The 8,977-nt window shown below is 44.4% G+C and overlaps 1 protein-coding gene across 1 annotated transcript in view; it reads right to left on the reverse strand.

The window, feature by feature from the left end:
• NDRG1 (N-myc downstream regulated 1) overlaps positions 1 to 6,717 on the reverse strand; it is a 53,495-nt gene extending 46,778 nt beyond the window's left edge. Inside the window, exon 1 of the mRNA XM_034763656.1 lies at positions 6,688 to 6,717. The gene's annotated coding sequence lies outside the window, so the exon portion shown is untranslated. The remainder of the gene's footprint in view (positions 1 to 6,687) is intronic.
• Positions 6,718 to 8,977: the final 2,260 nt, after the last annotated feature.

Raw genomic sequence — 8,977 nt, forward strand, 5'->3', positions numbered from 1 at the left:
ACAGATTAACATATGGGTCCTGAGATGATTCAGGAGTCCGATCCTGGAACCACAGATCCACCCACAGCATGTGCAGACATTTCCTGGCACATCAGCTGCCTGCTGGGAGAAAGTCCTCTTTTTCCTGACTTCTCTCTTCAGCTTCAAGGACAAGGCACTTCTGCTCAAAGCAGGCCACTGCCTGATGGAGGATGTTGGCTGGTGGCTTACTTCTCCCAACTTGCGATATCTGGTTTTCTTGAGATATGCTTTCAGTTTGCCTTCGTAGCATTTCCTCTGGCCACCAGGGGATCCCTGACCATGGGTGAGCTGAGAGTAGAGGCTTGATTTAGGAGGTGAGAATCTGGCATTGGCATACAATATCCAGCCCAGAGAACTCATTGCTCATTGTTCTTTTTGTTCTCCTATGATAAATCTATCTTAAACTCAGCATAGTTAGTTCTCTGAAAGTTTCCATTTGCACATGTTCAATAGAAGTTGTTCTACATTTGCGCCTTAACTTTCTGACCCTTCCTACTGCTTGCTTTCCTGTCCACCCTCTACTTCAAATTACCCTTTAGTCTAAGGGAAAGTGCACTGATCTGGAAGCTGTGACTTGGCTTTTTCCACAGATGGGTGGAAATTTGGGGTATAACAGTTTATTATAAAGCAGAGCCCCATCTACCCTAGCAAGCAGCCAAATGTCAATCTGAAGTTGCACATGGTCACTACTGGCAAAATTGGAATCAATAAGCACAGATTCATACACCTTGCCATGCACCAAATCATCATGCTTGGCTTTGCTTTCAGTTAAATTCAACTATCCAACCATCAAAGGATTTGGAGCATTATTTATTATTAACTAACAGTACCCCAGATTCCTATTTCAGTCCACCTGTTCTGGCTACTAGAGCACACTCTTAGAGCCAGGATGAAAACTCAGGAATCATGACTCTAAAGCATTTCATTGCTGTCGGGCAGTCATGCAATCCACTGGCAAAGTGCCACATCCCTCTCTAGTGGCTACTCCACAGAGAATCAGTTATTACTGCCACCAATTACTTTTTTAGCTCACGTATGCGAAGTCTGCTCTGTTTGTAACAAGCAGTGTTTATTTGAAAGGAACTGTGTGGTAGGTCTCCAGCTATGCAGAGAAATACAATTCTATTAAATCTTTTTCAGTTGTCAATAATAGTAACAACTGAAAGGGAAGTAACGCAAAACAAAAGGAATACAGGAAGTGTTGTCTGACACATTAAAATCAGAACTGTAAAATTCACATGCATCCTGCTTTGTGCAAACATATGTCTGGAAAATATCACCAGACTACTCAGTCTTACATCAGCAAACACACTGTATATCTATGCTATACAAAGTCAAATTTGGCCTATGGAATTGGAGATAGTCGAGAGACAATAACATTCTGTTATGAGAGTATGAAGAAAACAGGCCTGATCCTGCACCATCCTCTTGATCTAAGAGTAAGTGGAAACTGACTTCTTTAGTTCAAGGTGTAGGGGCTGCTTCTACTCTTGGGGCTAGAGGACCCAAGACTGATGAATATGATGCCTGCATGTATGTGAACCATGTTCTCCTGCCACTCTTTATGAAGTCAATGTGGAGAACCCACCAAAATCAAGCACTATTTAGGCTGTGTTATATTCAGATATAACTATTTGAAGGGATACCTATTCAGGAATAGTTCTGAATTGCTTCTTACTGCTGCTATTCCTTTAACATACATTCAAATAAAGATGGATAAGTTTATGAAAAGAATCATGTTGGGTTGCTTATGATGCAAGGGACTGGACTCAAGACAAAGGAGCTCTGTTCCAGTCCTATGTCCACATCATTGCACTGCTGGAAAGATTAGATTTTTATTGTGTCAAGTAAGGGTCATTTCACCATGCACAAACCCATGAAAAAATATTTCTATTGAGAATCAAAATTTACAGATAGGCAAACAATTTAAAATGATAAATGCTTAAAGGTAATTGATATTATCCAACAAAATTATAAAAATCTAATTCTGCCAAGCCTCATAGCCAAGCAGAATTGGCGATGGGGATTACATCCAGCCAACTGTTCACTTCATCTTGACCAAAGAACGCAGAAGGGAGAAGGATAGGGATGAGAGCATGATTGGAGAGAATTACTGAAGTATTCAGTGGTACGGAGCATGATTTTCAAGTGGCCTCACCCAGATTTTAGTCATCTTCATTGGCATCCAAAGCAGTATTTGAAAAGGGTGTTGCTGTCTACTGCAAGCCTTATATAAAAAGGCTAAGGCTACCTCACGTGTTTTCAATGCCAAGGAAACTATTTTCTTTTTTAAAAACATGCACCTCTGAGAAGTACATTGGGACCCAAGTACAGTTTTTAAAAGGATGGAATTTACTATTTCTTCCTCCTTTTGCTATAGAGCAGTAAGACTCACTGAGAAATTCTTATACAATTGCAGGACATGATGGTACAAGTTTTCCAAACACCAATCAACTTCCAAATATGATTAGTTACAAGGCAGTGATGGGAGGAAGATTAATATTGTGCATGCAATTTTGATTAATGGTACACCAATTCTCTAACATTACTTCATTTTGTTTTGGAAGAAATTAGTAATGTGGTTATTGATAATTGCATGCATTTTGTTCTTAGTATTCTTCTGGTCAAACTTGCTTTATTATTTAAGGGACAAGAATGTGAAACTTAGACCTGAGCTATAGAAAACTGAAAATGACTACAATGATTTCATTTTTTGTTTTTTTTTTTAAATCAGCATTTAGTCATTCATTATTTCAATGACTGATGCATGCACTTACTGCTTGAAGTTCTCACTGCTACCACAATAATATTCCTTCAAGCACTCTGCAATTTCTATTTTGTTGTTCAAGTAGGATTTGCTCATTGGTACTGCATGCTGGCACAGTCTGAACTAATTCCATCTATTTACTTTCCCAGGTTTTTCTATTTGTTTCATACAACTAAAACACACTTCTAGACTCTAGAGAGGACATATGTTGAGCTAAAGAGAACAAACAGTTAACTTTCCAGAAAGGCCCTCATGCTGCCTATGTATGTAGTTGGTAAATCTTAAGTTTTTATTAGTTTTGGAAGACAATAGAGTCTACTGGATAAGGCACTGGACTGGGAATCAAACCACTTGGATTCTGTTCCCAGCTCTGTGAGGCCATAGGTAAGTTTTTTGCATTTGTCAGGAAAATCAAAATGACACTGTCTTAAGCTGACCCAAATCAAAATACTTATTGTTGTCAAATCAACATTGACCTTGGTCAGTTGCTGCAGTGTCTCATGGGAGTTGTAGTTTGAGTGCCTTGTGAACTCATTCTCTTTAATAGACCTGGCTCCCCAACTGCACTACATCTCCCATGATTCACTGTGGTTCCATATCTGGTTGAACCACCACTGCTCATCAGTCAAATCCCATGACCAGAGTGTATAATGGGAAATGTAGTCCAGCTGGGGAGCCCAAACTATGAAAAGAGGGGCAGGAGACAGCATGGCAACTCAGGTGGACACAGATTAACATCACTGACCCACAGTGTTTTTATTTTCTTCAAATAAACAAAACATTTTAGTTTAGAACTATTGTAACATTTCAAATCAGAAGTGTCTGAACAAAACAGTGATGTTTCCAAACTGATTGAATAGAAATTTCTGTTCAGAGAAAAAAAATTAAGATGTTTTGTTCCAAAACAAATGTGGAAATGGACATTCTGATTTTCATCCAGATTTATTAATAAGTTTCCAAAAAAAAAAAAATACAACCACACTTAAGTGAACTAGCACCAATACTTCATTTGGGCCAAGTATTCTTTTTATCCTGTAGCACAAGAGTTCTGCTTTGTACTACAATTTCAAATAGATTTAGTGGTGCAAAGAATCTTTCTGCCCTAGTTCTGACAGCCATTGCCCAATACAGTACATTCAACTCTTTAAAAACTTCCAGGCTGTGCTCACCACAAGCTTGGCTGAGTCTAACCACTATCCTATGTGTTCATTTCCCTATCATGTGACAGTTTTCATGTCTCTGCTCACTCATGTTCATTTTAGGAACTCTGGGCCCAAATTCTCAAAGTTGAATGCCAACACTCAAGTCTCAAGAGACTACCTAGCCTTAGTTTTTACCCCAGTTTGAAACTACTCCACACTATAAACCCTATGTGATGGTATCTGTGCAGGTTGTACTGCAAAGTACTAGGTAAACAAATTTCTGTAATATTCCTATATACATTAATCTATCAAAAATTTTCATCCTCACTGCATTAACTCTGTTTTCATTGTATTGAGCCTTTTACAATGACTAGCTCAGACTAGTTTCAGAGTAGTATTTCATAAAGGATTGTACACACAAAAAAAGATACACTATACAGTTTCTGAAAACTCATGCTTTCCAAACAGACTAATGCACAAACTTGCATGGAAGAAATTTACTTGTATTCTGGGTATAGTCTTATTCTCTTGCTTCCAATTTACTTCCCGGTTTTACTATTTGATCTGTAAAATCATTATTCTTACAGTGCATGGAAGTATCTAGAGCATAAACACACCACAAACAGCACTATGTGTTTTTATCACATGCGAAGTAAAGGCATTCTGAGTCAAACTATGCTAGAACAAGGATTTTAGATTAAGGAATACAAGTACCTGTTGTTCCCAGCACTAAATTTAAAGTGACAGTTTCTAATGCATTTGTCTCAATTTTTGCTGCCATTGTTACAAGTTACATCTGATTGTTGGAACTGCAAATTAGACAAATAATGTTGGTTTCTCCCTATTTTTAGCATTTATTTTGACCATATGACAAGTCAGTTTCATTGTTTCCCCTGTATGGTCAGTTTCTCTTTGCATGTCTTTTACACAACAGGAGACAAAAAAAAAAGATATGTCAAACATAGGAAATCATGACCCTCTAACCACAACATTTGGCAAGGGCACTCGAGGACAGCTATAGGGCCTGAAACCACCTTTGATTTTTTTTTTTTTTTTAATTTTTTTAAAATGTTCTAGATTTCAAGCTGACCATTTACAAACCAACCATTTCCCTTTAAGTTACTTCTTTTGGTCCTCCAAGATCTATTTTTAGACTTTTCAGGAAAAATTAACAGATGTTTACTGCCATCTTACTCATTAACCTCTGCAAGCCTTAAGTAGGGAACACTTCTTGGGAGCTGTATAAAACAATGGGTAAGATACAGGGACACCTCAGTTTGCAAGCATTCTAAAGGAAGGCAGCAACACTAAAAAAACTATCCTTAACCACACATTTTCATCCAATTCCATCTTCAAAGCATCTTGCTTTGAACATGAATAGTGCCTCAGAAGTAGTCCGTCTACTTAAACTACAGCTATAAACACATAGTGAGACACACAAGAGTAAACAATGAAAACTGATCTGTTGCAGTCAAGGCTACAGTTCTACTACAAAATTTGGTAGATATGACTGAAATACACTAATAACTAACTTATGTAATGCCTTTCACACAAAGAGAAATCGTTTTTCAGTTCCAAACCCTTCCCAATTCTGTCAGTGCAAAGAGGCTGAATCATAGCATCAGCATCTAACAAGATTCCAGCTGTTTCGCTGCTTTCAGAGAGGGGCAGGGAGAAGAGCTGGGACATCTGCTATGGAAACCTGAACTGCCAGTACTTTGTATCTCTCCCATTAGCCACAAGTCTCCAGTGAGATTTCCAAGCCCTAAGATTCTAGGGGACTTAATATAGAGCCCAGCTAGTAAATTTGTTCAGATAATACATTATTAACTGGCCAAACTGAAGAAGTCAATAGGTACCAGGATTTCCCCCAATTCTTCAGAGTCCAACTGGTGGACACTATGGATCTCACCCATTTTGATTCCTATCAACACACTGCTGCTGATCCTGCCTATTCCATTCCTTCCCCCCCCCCCAACACAAGGGACTAACTTCCTCCCCAGGGTGCAGCCCTCAGATTCCACACCTCCCCTGTCCCTCATCCCCACCCACAGGCAGCAGGGACCCTGCCAAGCTGGAACATTGGAGCAGAGAGGGGCAGGTGCTCCGTTCTCCAGGCAGGGCTCTGGGAAGCAGGGTGAGGGAAGGCAGAGGAGCTCAGTGCACAGCCCTTCCGGAGCAGCAGAGCCACTCTGGCTGGGATGCTCAGCCCTCAGAGGAGTCGCACTTTGGGAAGTTAAGTAGCCCTCCTTCCAGCCTCTTGCAGCTCGCCACAGCAGAGCAGCTCTGACCGCTAGGTCCTGTGGGACTGATCCCCACAGCCATGGGGACTAACACACCCAGCCCGCAGGACAGGACACTTACATCCGGGACAGCAGCACCAAACTAAGCCCACTGGGCCCCCCTCTTCCCTGCAGTCAATGGGGAGAATGGGGGCAAGCACGCCCGAGGGGCCCCCTGCCCTGCCAGGGGGGAGAAACATGGAGGAGGGGGGGCATGGCCATAGGAACCCCCTTTCTCTACCCTGAGAAGCGCCTAGGGGACAATATGGTAGGCAATGGCCAAAGGACCCCCCCCCTTCCCTGACCTGGGGGGGCGGGGAGGATTATGGGGGGGCCGGCAACGGCCGAAGGACCCCCCCCGTCCCGTCCCTGGGGGGAGGAGAAGTGGGGGGCGGGCAGGGTCCGCCCCTCGTTTGCGGGGTTTCCCGGACACCCCGCGGACGAGCGGGGCAGGAGCCGGGCTAGCGCCGCTCACCTAGCGAGGGAACCGCCGCCTCTGTCTGTCTGTCTGTCTGTCTGTCTCGACCCCGCGCCTCAGCCAAGTCTCACCGCGCCGCGATCCCGCCAAGCCGAGCCTGTCTGGGTCCGAGCCCCCGCCTCGCGAGGTATTTATACCGCTCCGGCCCCGCCCCCCGCCACCGCCCCTGGGGACTCCCCGCCCCGCCCCGCTCGAGCGCTACCTGCGGCCGCCTGTTGCGCGGGGCTCCGCCTGTCCGCGGGCGGGGAGAGGCGCGCGCCCTGCCCCAGCCCGCCCCGCCCCCAGGCCCGCGCTGTGCGCGGAAGCTGAGGGAAGCTCCCCTGGCCCGTGAGAGGTCCAGGCTGGCACCCTCCGCCCCTGGCCCGTTACAGGCCCGCCCAGCTGGAGCTGAGGCTGCGGCTGCGGGGAGCTGGGCCCCGCCTGCCGCTTTGGGCCAGGGATAGTCCCAAAACCACCCTTTGGCTACCAGCCAGCCAACCCTGCAGGCCCCGATGTTTCTGCCCCCTGGCCTGACACCATTGACAGCCCGCAAGCTGGAGGGAGCCGTTGCCAACGCCCCACCAGCGAGATGGGCACACGGGGTGCTCGTAGCCTAGCTTGCCTGCGGGGCCCAAGGCCATAAGCCCGGCCAGAGCAAGCCTGGCCCTCACGCAAGATGGCAAAATCCACCCCCCTGAGTGACACAGTTATCTGACTTAGCCCCCGGTGCAGACAGTGCTATGCCAATGGGGGGGCTTCTCTCGTCAACATAGCGACCACCTCTCTGTGGGGTGGAGTACCTATGCCAACAGAAGATGCTCCCCATCGGCATAGGTAGCATCTTCGCTGAGGGCTTGTCTACACTTAACTGCGCCGCTGTAGCACTTAGTGAAGACACTAACTACACCTAGGGGAAAGCGTCTCCTGTCAGGGTAGCTAATCCACCTCCCCAAGAGGGTGGTAGCTGTGTCAATGGGATAAATCCTCCCATTGACAGAGAGCTGTCTACAGTGGGGGTTAGGTCGGTGGATTTTCCACACCCCTGAGTGACAGTGAAACCAACATAAGTTGTAGTGTACATCAGGGCTGAGCACTATTGTGGTGCAGCTGTGCCACTGCAGTGTTGTACATGTAGACAAGCCCTAATTGTTGAGTTTGTGATGGCTAGGTCCTCTTCGTGAATCTAGTCCCTGCTCTCTATATGCCCAACCTGCACAGTTTGGATCCTGACCTCCCCAATGTTCAGTGGTGTTCAGATTAAGTGTTCTGGTTTGGGCCCAGGATGCAAATTGCAGGTGTTTGCAGGTGGGGAGGGAGTCAGATCCAGTGCTCTGGTTTTCTAATATATTCCTTGATGTTTAAAATGTTTTTTTAACCTTTATTTTTTAAATCCTTCTTTTTCCCATTTCGAAGAGAAAATTAAAATATCAAGTAGCAATAAAATAGGTTTAATTTCTATAGTACCCTTCATTCAAAAGTTTTCTTCGACAATAAATTTCCTGGGGCAGGGACCCTGGCTTTAGATTGGCAGCAAAGCACAATGCTCGTGTGTGAATCCGTATTCAGGGGTGAATGTAGCATCCTGATTCAATGTATGCACTATACTACACTGCCATGGGACACTGACCCCCGCTGTAACTCTCTTCACCCCAGCACTAATCCTGGCCCATGAGAAGGGGAGGTCGCAGGGGGAGGAGGAGGGCTGGAGGGTGACCTAACCCCACATTCACCCCACAGCAGTAACCTCTATTACACAGGGGAAAGGGGAAACCAGGCCAAACCTGTTGTTCCACATAAATAAATAAAAGTTAGAATCAGGGATCATTTTGCCCATCTCTGAAATGGAGCAATTTGGGGGTGAAATGCAATAATAATGAAAATAAATATCTAGCTCTTATGCAGCACTTTTCATCAGTGGGTCTCAAAGTATTTTACAAAGGAGATCAGTATCATTATTCCTATTTTACAGATGTGGAAACTGAGGCACAGAAATGACGTGACTTGCCCAAGGTCACCCAGCAGGCCAGTAGTGCTTTAACAGTGCATGGTGATATCATAATACAGGTTAGGACAGGAAGTGAAGCATTCTGGCAGACAGAACAGTGTGATGGAATTTGCTCATGACACAGAGATTAACAATCATATTTTATGTGAATTTAACTGATTATATTTAAACTCTTAAAAATCACTGTATATACTTACTTATATTGAAGCACTTTACAGTCTTTAATGTATTTATCTTCACAACACCCCTGTGAGGTACAGGAGTACTATTATGCCCATTTTACAGATTGGAGAACTGATGTAC

Source organism: Trachemys scripta, chromosome 2, assembly GCF_013100865.1.
Source record: "Trachemys scripta elegans isolate TJP31775 chromosome 2, CAS_Tse_1.0, whole genome shotgun sequence".
NCBI classification, from domain to species: domain Eukaryota; kingdom Metazoa; phylum Chordata; order Testudines; family Emydidae; genus Trachemys; species Trachemys scripta.